The sequence below is a fragment of the Narcine bancroftii genome, chromosome 12, assembly GCF_036971445.1.
Source record: "Narcine bancroftii isolate sNarBan1 chromosome 12, sNarBan1.hap1, whole genome shotgun sequence".
Taxonomy (NCBI): domain Eukaryota; kingdom Metazoa; phylum Chordata; class Chondrichthyes; order Torpediniformes; family Narcinidae; genus Narcine; species Narcine bancroftii.
This window is the reverse complement of record NC_091480.1, coordinates 31,074,124-31,088,585: the sequence shown is the minus strand read 5'-3', so window position 1 is coordinate 31,088,585 and position 14,462 is coordinate 31,074,124.

Genomic DNA, 14,462 nt, shown 5'->3' with positions numbered 1-14,462 from the left:
GTCACTGCAAAATCAGTTGACGCTTGCGAGTGATTTCGCAAATCCAAATGGAGAGGGGAGATGTGGTTGCCCGACAAGGGACAAAGGGCAACTCAGGAAGGGGAGGGCATAGTGGAGTTAAAGGAATTTTAGATAGGAGAATAATGGAAATATTTTACGTTTTAGAAATGTTGTCTTATAATGTGTTCAAAAAAAAGAAAGCAGAAATGGATAAGAAGGAAAGGTGATGATGAGAAAACGGAAAGGAAAGATAAACAAAGTATGAAATGGCTACGTTGAACTCTATGACTTTAAATATTAATGGAATACATAACCAAATCAAAAGGAAGAAACTGTTAAATTTACTAAAAAAAGAAAAAATTGATATAGCATTCATACAAGAGACACACTTAACTGAAGTGGAACACAAGAAATTAAAGAGAGATTGGATAGGACATGTAACAGCAGCATCATATAATTCAAAAGCTAGAGGAGTAGCTATATTAATCAGTAAAAATGTACCAATCAAAATAGAAGACTAAATAATAGATCCAGCAGGGAGATATGTAATGATAAAATGTCAGATATATTCGGAGTTTTGGAATTTACTCAATGTATTTATGCAAAAATTTATGCAAGATATCTTTTTGAAGATAGCAGACACACAAGGGAACATACTAATAGGAGGGGATTTCAATCTTAATTTGGATTCAAACATGGATAAAACTGGAAAAAAAATTAATAGAAAGAACAAAGCAACCAAATTTATTATTAAATTGATGCAAGAAATGCAACTTTTGGATATATGGAGGAAACAACACCCAAAGGAAAAGGAATATTCATATTATTCGGGCAGACATAAAACATACTCAAGAATAGACCTATTCCTGTTATCAGCTCACATGCAAGAGAGAGTTAGGAAAACGGAATATAAAGCTAGACTATTATCGGACCATTCACTCCTGTTATTGACAATAGAGTTAGAGGACATTCCACCAAGAATGTATAGATGGAGATTAAACTCCATGCTACTTAAAAGGCAGGATTTTAGAGAATTCATTGAACGATAAATTAAAATGTACTTTGAAATAAATACGGAATCAGTGAAAGATAAGTTTATACTATGGGTCACAATGAAAGCGTTCATCAGAGGGCAAATAATAAGTTATGTAACTAAGATGAAGAAGGACTACAATCGGGAAACAGAACAGTTGGAAAGGGAAATAACAAATACAGAAAAAGAATTAGCAATAAAGGAAGATACAACTAAAAGAAGAGAATTGGCAGATAAAAAAGTAAAATATGAAACACTACAAACATATAAGGTGGAGAAGAACATAATGAAGACAAAACAGAAATATTATGAACTAGGAGGAAAAACGCACAAAATTCTAGCGTGGCAGCTTAAGACAGAACAAACTAAGAGAATGGTATTGGCATTAAGGAAAAAAGACAAGCAAATCACATATAATCCAACGGAGATTCATGAAAACTTCAGAGAATTCTATGAACAACTATATCAAACTGAAAACGAAGGGAAAGAAGATAAAATAGATGATTTTTTAATTAAAATTGAACTACCGAAATTACAAACAGAGGAACAAAATAAATTAACAAAACCATTTGAAATAGAAGAAATACAGGAGATAATAAAAAAACTACCGAACAATAAAACACCAGGAGAGGATGGATTCCCAATAGAATTCTATAAAACATTTAAAGATTTATTAATTCCTCCCCTTCTGGAAGTAATCAACCAGATTGATAAAACACAAAGCTTACCAGAGTCATGTAAAACAGCAATAATTACAGTAATACTAAAGACAGGGAACGATCCACTTACACCAGTGTCATATAGTCCAATATCTTTACTTAACACAGATTATAAGATAACAGCTAAACTATTAGCAAATAGATTAGCCGACTATGTACCAAAAATAGTAAATCTAGACCAAACTGGATTTATTAAAAAAAGACGAACAACGGACAATATTTGTAAATTTATTAACTTAATTCATGCAGTAGAAGGAAATAAAACTCCAACAGTAGCGGTTGCTTTAGACGCAGAGAAGGCCTTTGACAGAGTAGAATGGAATTATTTAGTCAAAGTACTATAAAAATTCAGCTTACCAGAGAAATATATTAATTGGATTAAAGCATTATATAAGGGGCCATTGGCGAAAGTGACAGTAAATGGATATATATCAAAACAATTTAACTTAAGCAGATCAACAAGGCAGGGATACCCACTATCTCCTTTATTGTTCGCATTAGCCATAGAACCACTAGTAGAACTGATAAGAACAGAAAATAAAATAAAAGGGATAAAAATAAAAGACAAGGAATATAAAATCAGTCTATTTGCAGATGACTTCATAATATACTTAGCAGAACCAGAAATATCAATAAAAGAATTACATAGGAAATGGAAGGAATAGGGAGAAGTGTCGGGGTACAAGATTAACGCAAATAAAAATGAAGCAATGCCAATGAATAATGTGGATTTCTCAAAATTTAAGAAAGAATCACCATTCAGATGGCAAACGCAAGCAATGCGATATCTAGGTATACAAATAAATAAAAACCTCGGCCATCTATATAAACTCAATTATTATCCACTAATGAAAAAATTACAGGACGATTTAGAGCATTGGAAAGATTTACCACTAACACTGATAGGAAGGATAAACTGTATTAAAATGAACATTTTCCCAAGGATACAATACCTATTTCAGACATTACCAATACGCTTAACAGAGAAATTTTTCAAGGATTTAAAGAAAATAATAAGGAAATTTTTAAGGAAAGGGTGGAAACCGAGGATAGCACTAGATAAATTAACAGAATGGTATAAACAAGGAGGCTTACAACTACCAAACTTTAAAAATTAAAAAGAACTGACTCAGTGGAATTTCTTGTTTATTTTTATTGAGTGACAACATTGTTTAACGGGTTTAATGTATCTTATATTCTGAACTTTAAATAAATGGGAGGGGAGGTGAGGGAGGGACGGAGGGGAGGAGGGAAGGGGGGGAGAAAACGACACTGTATATATTTAAGAAGGAAAATGTATGTATCTTGATCAATATGGTTTATAGTGTGAAAAATAAAAAAAAATTTTAAAAAGATAAAATGGTCATATAGATAGAAGAGTTCATTTCTGAGACTTTTAAGTCTTAAGGCACTTTCAGGTGGCCAAAATACCCCGATGTAAAGCCGCATTTATACCCCTATGTGGCTGTGAGGCGCACTTTGTAACCCTCCTCCGGGAGGGATATCGCCAGAGCACTCAGGTCCCTTCAGAGGGGATGACAGCCCGAAGGGACAGGAGCCGGAGTGCATTCCGAGCAGCTGTTCCTTTCAGCTGGCCAGCGTTGCCACCTGAATGGCAATTCCACAGGTCCGATTCCGCTTCTGCAGGCACATTCTTGGTGGAGAATGCACCTGAAAGTGCCTTTAAAAAGGCAGTCTCAAGACAAAACAGCAAGCAAGCAAAATTTAAAATTTAAATTTAGACATGCAGCACAGTAACAGGCCCTTTCAGCCACGAGCCTATCCCACCCAATTACACCCAATTGACCAATTGGAAACTGGAGCCCCCAAGGAAAACCCACGCAGACAGTGGAAGAACGTACAAACTCCTTACAGACAGCCCGGGAATTGAACCCCAGTCCCAATCGCTGATGCCATAACAGCACTCTGCTAACCATTACATTAACTGTCCCACCTCTTTCTCAAAGAAGAGTAATCAGGGAAGAGATAACAGGTGAAAAGTAAGCATACAAAAGCAAGAATTGGTTAATTAACAAGCATGTTATAGAAAATGTGAGGAAATTGAAATAGTTAATACAGGGGAAATGAGAGATTAAAAGAATAAATTAATAGGAACATTAACCTAAACACTAAAACAAATCGCAAATAAAATCCTGTGTTGTTGGCCATGAGAAACATTTGGCTCTATTAAGATGCAGAGAGCATGATTAAAGTATTAAATTAATATTTACATTGAACTTCAAAGCAGTTGAATGGTGTAAAGGTTACATCAAAGAAAAAGAATGATGTATGGACAGGATAGTAATAGAGAAGGCAAGCAAGTTAGAAGGATAAAAATTGGTTAAAGTTAATCATTCACCAATTGAACGGGAATGGAATGCAACCTGGATTTCTTAACAAAGCCTAGGTAGAAATGTCAGAGACATCTGTGACGAAAATTTCAACCACTGTTTAACCTGAGAAGATGACTAAACAATGCATTAATATTATATTTAAGGAAGAAAAGTGAGAAAAGACAATAAACTGAAGATCCGCCAGCCCAGAATAATTAGTACTAAATCGCAAAATTCTGCAGACACTTCTTCTTCTTCTTCTTTGGCTTGGCTTCGCGGACGAAGATTTATGGAGGGGGTAAAAAGTCCACGTCAGCTGCAGGCTCGTTTGTGGCTGACCAGTCCGATGCGGGACAGGCAGACACGATTGCAGCGGTTGCAAGGGAAAATTGGTTGGTTGGGGTTGGGTGTTGGGTTTTTCCTCCTTTGCCTTTTGTCAGTGAGGTGGGCTCTGCGGTCTTCTTCAAAGGAGGGTGCTGCCCGCCAAACTGTGAGGCGCCAAGATGCACGGTTTGAGGCGTTATCAGCCCACTGGCGGTGGTCAATGTGGCAGGCACCAAGAGATTTCTTTAGGCAGTCCTTGTACCTTTTCTTTGGTGCACCTCTGTCACGGTGGCTAGTGGAGAGCTCGCCATATAATATGATCTTGGGAAGGCGATGGTCCTCCATTCTGGAGACGTGACCCATCCAGCGCAGCTGGATCTTCAGCAGCGTGGACTCGATGCTGTCAACCTCTGCCATCTCGAGTACCTCGACGTTAGGGGTGTGAGCGCTCCAATGGATGTTGAGGATGGAGCGGAGACAACGCTGGTGGAAGCGTTCTAGGAGCCGTAGGTGGTGCCGGTAGAGGACCCATGATTCAGAGCCGAACAGGAGTGTGGGTATGACAACGGCTCTGTATACGCTTATCTTTGTGAGGTTTTTCAGTTGGTTGTTTTTCCAGACTCTTTTGTGTAGTCTTCCAAAGGCGCTATTTGCCTTGGCGAGTCTGTTGTCTATCTCATTGTCGATCCTTGCATCTGATGAAATGGTGCAGCCGAGATAGGTAAACTGGTTGACCGTTTTGAGTTTTGTGTGCCCGATGGAGATGTGGGGGGGCTGGTAGTCATGGTGGGGAGCTGGCTGATGGAGGACCTCAGTTTTCTTCAGGCTGACTTCCAGGCCAAACATTTTGGCAGTTTCCGCAAAGCAGGACGTCAAGCGCTGAAGAGCTGGCTCTGAATGGGCAACTAAAGCGGCATCATCTGCAAAGAGTAGTTCACGGACAAGTTTCTCTTGTGTCTTGGTGTGAGCTTGCAGGCGCCTCAGATTGAAGAGACTGCCATCCGTGCGGTACCGGATGTAAACAGCGTCTTCATTGTTGGGGTCTTTCATGGCTTGGTTAAGGAAGAAAAGTGAGAAAAGACAATAAACTGAAGATCCGCCAGCCCAGAATAATTAGTACTAAATCGCAAAATTCTGCAGACACTATGGTAGAAATAAAACACAAAATGTTGGAGAAGTTCAGCAGGTCAAATTGCATCCTTTACATAGCAAAGGCAAAGAAACATAGCCAACGTTTCAGGCTTGAGCCCTTCGTCAAAGTATGAGAAAGTGCCAGTAAGTGTTCGAACAAAAGAATAGGAAGGGGAAATGGGGTGGCAAAGGCAGGAGATGATAGGTGGAGAAAGGAGAGAAGGGACAGCAGCAAGGAGGGGGAGAGGGGATGGCAGGGCTGTGTGGGTGAAAGAATGGAAGTAACCAGAATAATTATAGGAAAGTAACTGGGAACCATTATTAAGATCGTAATGACTTTATAAAGCCATTGATTAGTCAAGCAGAACCGGAATGTATTTGGCAAATGTAATTTATATTCTAATTAACTTGTTTGCATTTTTTTGATGAAGTAACAAGGAAGGTTGGTCTAGTTGGTACAATAGTTATAGATATGGACTTTCAAAAGACTTTGCCATAGGAGGTAAAGAGAAAGCTTGCTAAGAATATAAAGGCCCATGGAATTATGGAAGAAGTAAAGTTATGGACACAAGGTGACCCAGTGACAATTGCAAATGGATGTTGTTTTATCTCGTATTATATTTGTTGTTTGTTTAACATGGATCCCTTCCAATTTGCCTACTGTAGCATCAGCTCTATGGTGGATGTCATCTCACTGGCTCCACACAAGGCCCTGGAACACCTGAGCAGTAAAGATACATGCATCGGGATGCTATTTAGCAATTACATTCCACATTCAACACAATCATCCCCTCAAAATTGATCAGCAAACTCTGTGATTCAACCCCCACTATGTAATTGGATCCTGGATTTCCTCACCTCCAGACCACAATCAATGAGGATTGGTAAAAACATCTCCACAATCTCCATCAGTACTGGAGCACCACCACAGGGCTGCATTCTTAACCCACAGCTCTACTTCTTATGGCTGGAACAACAACACCATCTACAAATTCGCTGACAATACCACAGTAGTGGGTTGCATAAAAAATGCTGATGAGTCAACATACAGGAGGGAGATTGAAAACTTGGCGGAATGGGGCACCAACAACAACCTCCCACCCAGTGTCACCAAAACCAAGGAGCTGATTGTTGACTTCAGGATGGGAAAACCAGAGATGTACAATCCAGTGATTATTGAGGATCAGAGGTGTAGAGGGTGAGCAAATTTAAGTTCTTGAGAGTCATTAGCTCAGAGAATCTTTCCTGGACCCAACACACTAAAGGCATCATGAAGAAAGTCCATCAATGCCTCACCTTCCTCAGGAGTTTGCAGAGGTATGGTATGACATCAGAAACCCTGGCACACTTCTACAGATGTATGGTGGCACATGAGCTAACCAGTTGCAGCACAGCCTGGTATGGAAATACCAATACCCCTGAGTGTAAAACCCTGAAAAAGGTAGTGGACGCAGCTCAGGACATCACAGGAAAAACCCTCCCACTGTCAAGAGGCGTGTCTACAGGGAACGTTAACATTAGAGAGCAGCCGCAATCATCAAACACCCACACCACCCAGCACACACTCTGTTCTTGCTGCTACCATCAGGAAAGAGATATAGGAGCCAAAAGACTTAAACCACTAGTTCAAGAACAGCTGCTATCTCTCCACCATCAGACCCTTCAACAATAAACTCAATCAGGGACTCATTTAAGGATGCTTTCTTTTGAACTTTATTGATTTGTTTCTCTCTGTATTGCACAATTTGTTTATGTTTCTTTATTTGTTTACATGTGTATGTTGTGTACAGTTTTCTTTGCTCTACAACTAAGTGGTATTCTGCCTCACCCACAGAAAAAAGAATCTCAGGGTTTTATGTAATGTTATTAACATATTCTGACAATAAATCTGAAATATGAATCTGAATCTGAGTGCAGCCTCAAGCCCTACAGTCTGGCAATGGGAGACAGGTAGATCCTCTTTAAGTTCTCATCCATGCCTTTTCAACGTGTGTCTTTAATCCTAAGTACGACTACAACACTATCTACAAATTTGTTGACGATATCACAATAGTGGGTTGTATAAAAAAGGGTGATGAGTCACCATACAGGAGGGAAATTGAAAACTTGGATTAATGGTGCACCAACAATAACCTCCCACTCAATGTCACCAAAAGCAAGGTGCTGATTGTTGACATCAGCAAGGGAAAACAAGAGGTGTACAATCCATTGAGCATTGGGGGATCAGAAGCAGAGATGGTGAGCAAATTTAAGTTCTTGGAAGTCACTATCTCGGAGGACTTTCCTGGACCCAACACAGTAAATGGCTGGAGAACCCACGCCAGGGTCTTCCTCAGGAGTTTGTGGAGATTTAGTATGACATAAGAAACCCTGGGAAATTTCTACAGATATGTGGTGGAAAGTGTGCTGACTGGCTGAATCATAATCTGGTATGGGGACACCAATACCGCTGAGCGTGGAGCCCTACAAAAGCCCTGGTCATCACAGGCAAGAAACTCCCCACCTTCAAGAACGTCTACAGCAGTGGTTCTCAACCTTTTTTTTTCTACTCACATGCCACTTTAAGTATTCCCTATGCCATAGGTTCTCTGTGATTAGTAAGTGTTGCTCAGATGGTATGTGGGTGGAAAGAAAAGGGTTGAAAACCACTGTTTTAATCATACCTCGTTGACTTGTTATGTGCACGGTTTCATAACTCCAAAGGAAATGGGCCAATGACAATTTTTCTCAAGGGGTTTAGAGCACTGATTCTCAACCTTTTTCTTTCCACTCACATACTACCTTAAGTAATCCTTACTAATCATAGAGCACCAATGACATAGGGATTATTTAAAGTGGTATGTGAGTGGAAAGAAAAAGGTTGAGAACCACTGATCTACAGGGAGAACTGCCATTGGAGAGCAGCAACAATCATCAAGGATCCACGTCACCCAGCACACACACTGTCCTCACTGCAACCATAAGGAAAGAGGCATAGATGCCTCAAAACTAGCACCACCAGGTTCAAGAACAGCTGCTACCCCTCCACCATCAGACACCTCAACAATAAACTCAATCAGGGACTCGTTTAATGACCCTTACTTTTGCACTTTATTGATTTTATTCCTCTCTGTATTACACAGTCAGTTTGTTTACATTCTTTATTTGTTTACATGTGTACATTGAGTATGGTTTTTTTTTTGCACTACCAATAAGTGGCAATTCTGTCTCACCTACCAGAAAAAGAATCTCAGACTTGTATGTGATGACATGTATGAACTCTGTCAATAAATTTGAATCTGAAAATCTGTGTATTTTATATAGTTGTGTCACTGTGGCAAGCAACAATTTGAATGCATCTGTATATTGTATTTGTTTATAAACTCTCAGCATCGTGGTGCAGGGGGTATTTTTCAGAATGGGAGATAGTTTACAGTGGTGTTCACAAATTATCCTCCTTAGTTCTGGTGCCTTTCTTGCTGTTTATAAATATTCTGAGGTTTTAACTGGGAGCAGCAATTTAGTTTACTGAAAGATGGAGATGCCACAGACAGGATGGAAAAACGGGCAGAGGTATGGCAGAGATCAATGCGAGAAATGACACATTTTTTAACCATACCAAGCTCAGTCTTGTGATTTAACTCAATATGAGAGGACATCGAATAGATGAATTGTGCATATACATTGAGATTTCAGAGCCCATATAGTCTAAAGAATAAAAGTAGATGGACAAAAAACATATTTTAGCCCAAATCTGTATTTCTATTTTGAATTACGGGAATAGAATTTTAAAAAGAGCAAACCAGTATAAATCGCTGGTTGATCTTCAGCTAATAAATTGTGGAGAATTCTGAGAGTCATGTTTAAGAAAAATGGAAGTTTACTTGGATGTGACTGGGTTTTTAAGAGACTTCAGTTATGAAGAGAGATTGGAAAAATCAAATCTAATTCCCTTGGAATGAAAAAAGGCTAATAGAGGTTTCCAAGAATGATGGAAAGGGTTTAATAGAAACAAAGTGTTCCCTCTGGCTAGTGGTCTTTGGTTCAAAATTATTGGCAAGAAGTAGAAAAAAAAGATAAAGTTTAATTTTCACTTTGATAATTATCAGGATCTAGAACTTGCTCACCAAGGAAGAGAGTGCAAATGGATCCCATAAATATTTTTAAAGGGTTTAGAGAATGAGACCTCTTTTGGAAGAAAGGTAGGGATTGGCGAGTGATTATGCCTGCTTTTTCCAGCACTTACACAATGGGGTGATGGCCTTTTTCTACACCATAGACTTCAATGTTTCCAAGAATAGCATTTCCTTTTTCACAAATATGAAACATTCAGTCCTTCCACATTAACCATGCCAAGCTCAGAAATGTGATTTAACTCAAATTAACTTAAAACCTCAGTCTCAGTTAGCACGCCAATCAGCACTCAGGATAATTTGCACCATCTGTCTCCTGTTAACTTGGAGACCTAATAGGAAAATCTGCATTAATGACTAAAGGCTAAAAAGAAGTATTTTGTCGAACATGTGAATCATATTAAATCATATTCTTGATATCAAGACAACAGTAAAGTATGTTTGAAATTTAATTGCTTCTTTAGGAAAACAAATATTACTTTTTCAGCCACAACTCCTTGAACAGACAATAAGGAATTCTGTATATGAATTGGTTGTAATGGGATAAAAAGTTTCATTATCTATGCCACTGTTTTGCAAGGAATGGGGTTCTCCTGAAAGACTGTTCCTTTTATTAGCTGAATGATCGTTCACCACTATTCATGGTTGAATGTGGCAGGACTCCAAAGTTTCAATTTGATGTATTGGTTATGAGATTCCTTAGCTCTATTGCATGCTCTTTTTAACCTAGTCCCTGTTTTTGCTTCACCCAGATGGCATCTAATGCTTAAGTGTGGTTTTTATTGCTCTTGCCATTACTCCCCCCCCCCCCCCCCCCACATTCCTCATTGAAGAGGGTTGGTCCACTGGCCTGACTTGATCTTAATGGTGAGCCAGAGAGCTGCAGATATTGGTGAAAGAATCAGCCTCATACTATCGATAATTATCAATACTTGCTGGATAAGCAGTTACATATAACTAGTTGATCCCAACATACCTCAAGGTGAATGATAGTGTACCAATGGACATCTGCAACAGATATATTTTAGGAGACCAAAATCAGTTGTATTTTTTACTTCTTCTTGGTTATATTTTCATATGCTGCAAACTAAGCTGGTACCTAGACCTTTAGTACTTGAATTTAAGACCATAAGACATAAGAACAGAAATAGACTATTTAGCCCATCAAGCCTGCCCCACCATTTAATCATGAGCTAATCCATTTTACCACAGCCCCACTGTCTGGCCTTCTCCCCATAATCTTTGATTCCCTGGCTAATCAACTTCTAAATACATCCAATGAATGTATTGAATGAATGAATGTATTGTGCCTGCAGCACAAATTCCACAGATTTACCACCCTCTGGCTGAAGAAATTCCTCCACATCTTGGTTCTAAGAGGACGCCCTTCAACCTTGAAGTTTTGCTCTCTTGTGATACACCTACCGCCATGCAAAACAACCTTTCAATATCTACACTGTCCATGCATTTCAACATTCCTCATGTTTCAATGTGATTGCCTCTTATTCTCTTAAATTTCAATGAATACAGACCAAGAGCTGTCAAATGCTCCTCATATGATGACCCTCATATGCAGCACCTTGTCAAAGACCTTCTGAAAATCCAAATACTCAACATCCACTGCATCTCCTTTATCTCTCCCACTTATCACTTCTTCAAAGTTTCCAATAGGTTTTTCAAACAAGATTTTACCTTAGGAAAACTATGCTAGCCTTAGCCTATCTTGCCATGTGCCTCCAAGTATTCCATAATCTCATCCTTGACAATTGACTCCAATATATTCCCAACCACTACTGTCAAGGCCTATAATTTCCTTTCTGCTGCCTCTCTCCCTTCTTGAATAGTGGATGATATTTGTGATTTTCTAGTCCTCCGGGACCATACCAGAATCTATTGACTCCTGAAAGATTATAATCAATGCCTCCACAATCTCTACAGCTTCTTCTTTCAGGACATGAGGGTGCAATCCATCTGGTCCAGGAGATTTGTCCTCACTTAGACTATTCTGCTTTCTGAGCACCCTCTCCCTTGAAATAGTAACTGCACTCACTTCACTTCCCTGATACCCTTCAACATCTGGCACACTGCTAATGTCATCCACAGTGAAGACTAATGCAAACTATTCATTTAGTTCCTCTACCATCTCTTTGTCTCCCATTATTTTTATAGCATCATTTTCTAATGGTCCTATATCTACACTCATCTCTCTTTTACTCTTCATAAACTTTATTATTTGCTAGCCTACTTTCATACTTCATCTTTTCTCTTCTTATGAGTTTTTTAGTTACCTCTGCAAGTTTTCAAAATCTTCCCAATTCTCTATTTTCCCATTAATTTTGCTTCCTTGTATTCCCTATCTTTTGCTTTTATATTGGCTTTGACTTCCCTTGTTAGTCACAGTGTGACATTTTTCCGTTCAAACACTTCTCTTTTTTGGTCTGTATTTATCTTGCATCTTCCTCATTTCTTGCAGAAACTCCATTCTTCACTGCTCTGCCATCTTCCCTACTAGTGCCTCCTTTCAATTTACTTTAGCCAGCTCCTCTCTCATGCCACTGTTATTCCCTTTACTCCACTGAAATACCGGCGCATCTAATTTTAGTTTCTCCTTGTTAAATCTCAAATAGAACTCAATTATATTGTGATCACCGTCTCCAAACGGTTCCTCTGGTGCATTACATAACACCCAATGAAGTACAGCCAATCCCCAAGTGGGCTCATCAACAGCTGCTCTAAAAGCCATCTCATAAGCGTTCTTCAAATTCTCTCTCTTGAGATCCATCCCAACTTGGTTTTCCCAATATATTTGCATGTTAAAATCCCCCATGGCTACCATAACATTGCCCTTCTGACACACTTTTCTTTCTCTGTTATAATTAGTTGTCCACATCCTATCTACTGTTTGGGTGTCTGTATATAACTGCCAACAGTGTCTTTTTACCCTTGCCATTTCTTAACTCAAAGCTCAATGATTCTATATCTTCTGATCCTTCCCATTGACAGATGTTCAAGTCACTATAAGATCTCTTATAGCACTACCTGGTTTTTCAGTGCTGTTTATGGAAGAGCATTTATTTAAGTTCAACTGCAAGAATACCTTGTGTAACAATTAGTACAAGGTTTATTTGCCCATGTTTGATCTAATCCAATGAGACTTTAAGAGACGTGGAGTCAATACGAATTAAGGAATCTTGGAGTGACGCCTTTGCATCCACATAGCATGTACCACCATCTCTGATGCCAATAGGACAGGGAGTGTGATGGAGGAGTCTGGCACACTGTAAGATCATAGTGTATTGCCTGACTAGTCTGTGGAACAGCTCTCTAAGTAAAGACACCATACTCCAGATGTTTGTCAGGATGAATGCAGACACAATGGGGCTGCCTTTGGTGTGTCCAAACTGCATCGTCTGCTTGATTTTGTTCATATTACATTTACTGTGGCAGATTTACTCTGTGTCAGAGGACACTTAACATCAATGCGCATTCCTGTGACCTTGGATCCAAGGCAGGAAAGACAAGCAGATTTCTTTCCCTGATGGATATTAGTGAATGAGATAGTTTCATGGTTACCATTTACAGTGCTAGCATTTTTTGAATTATTGCAGCTATTTGATTAAACATATAAATATAACATAAATCATTACACCAGGCTTGAGGGATAATAGTCAACTAGAGCCAATGAATTTCAAAGGGTTGTATCACTTGTGCAGTACAAATGTAGCTTGCTACTTGTTAGCCTAAAGTGGAATGATGTCATCTAGGTATTGATACAATTGACCATAAACTGCCCATTTATCTGAGTCTCAATCTGGTGAATTGAAATCTACAGTCATCAATACACACTTGAAGTCAGCTCATGCCTTGAACTTTAAACTCCTCAATAAAATTCTTCCACCTGCTTTCAGCAGGCCCACTGCTTGGATAATGACCAGATAATACAAGAGAGGTAAGTGATGATGCAGTACACCCTCTATGGGATCATTCTTTGAAGGTATCAGTTGTTCTCTCCACAATATTATGCATAGCTATGTGATTAGTGTAGAGCACTCTGCGAGGCTGGCTGGAGACCTGGCACCAGAAATTAAAGAATAGGACTTGTTTGCCCAGCTTGTAGTTGTTGATGAAGATACAGAGGACAAGCTGAAAATGAACAAGTCTTCAAGGCTTCCTCGATGAATGGTGTTTACCATTATGTCTCCCTAATGCAATAGATGGCAGCACTGTGGGATACTGATTTTGAATATTTCTTTATTGTTTAGTTTCTCTACTGTTCTTATCAGACTCTTTACAGGGGTGGGCAACGTTTTTTTTAAACTAACATTCCACCTTAAGCAAGCCCAATGCCACAGGTGCTCTGTGATTGGTAAGAGATTGCTTAAGGTGGGATGTGAGTGGGAAGGGAAGGTTGAGAACCACTGCTCTAGATCCAATTGTTACTGAAATAGTTTGTCATTACCCCATTTCCTTTGGAGTTATGAAACTGTGCACATAACAAATCAATTAGTTACGATTAAAACAGTGGTTTTCAAACCTTTTTCTTTCCCCTCACATGCCACCTTAAGTAATCCATTACAAATCACACAGCATTTATGGCATAGGGAATACTTAAGATGGAATATAAGTTTTTTTTAAAAAGATTGCCCACCCTTGCTTTAAAAAATGCTTAAAAGGTGATGTCCTGTACTGTTTTGCTCTACTTTCCTCTATATCCTGCACTTGTAATGTTATACCCTGCACTCTGACTTGCTGCAATACTATACCTTGCATTTTTTTGTTTCTTATCACGCTACTTGCTGTACTTAAGTAT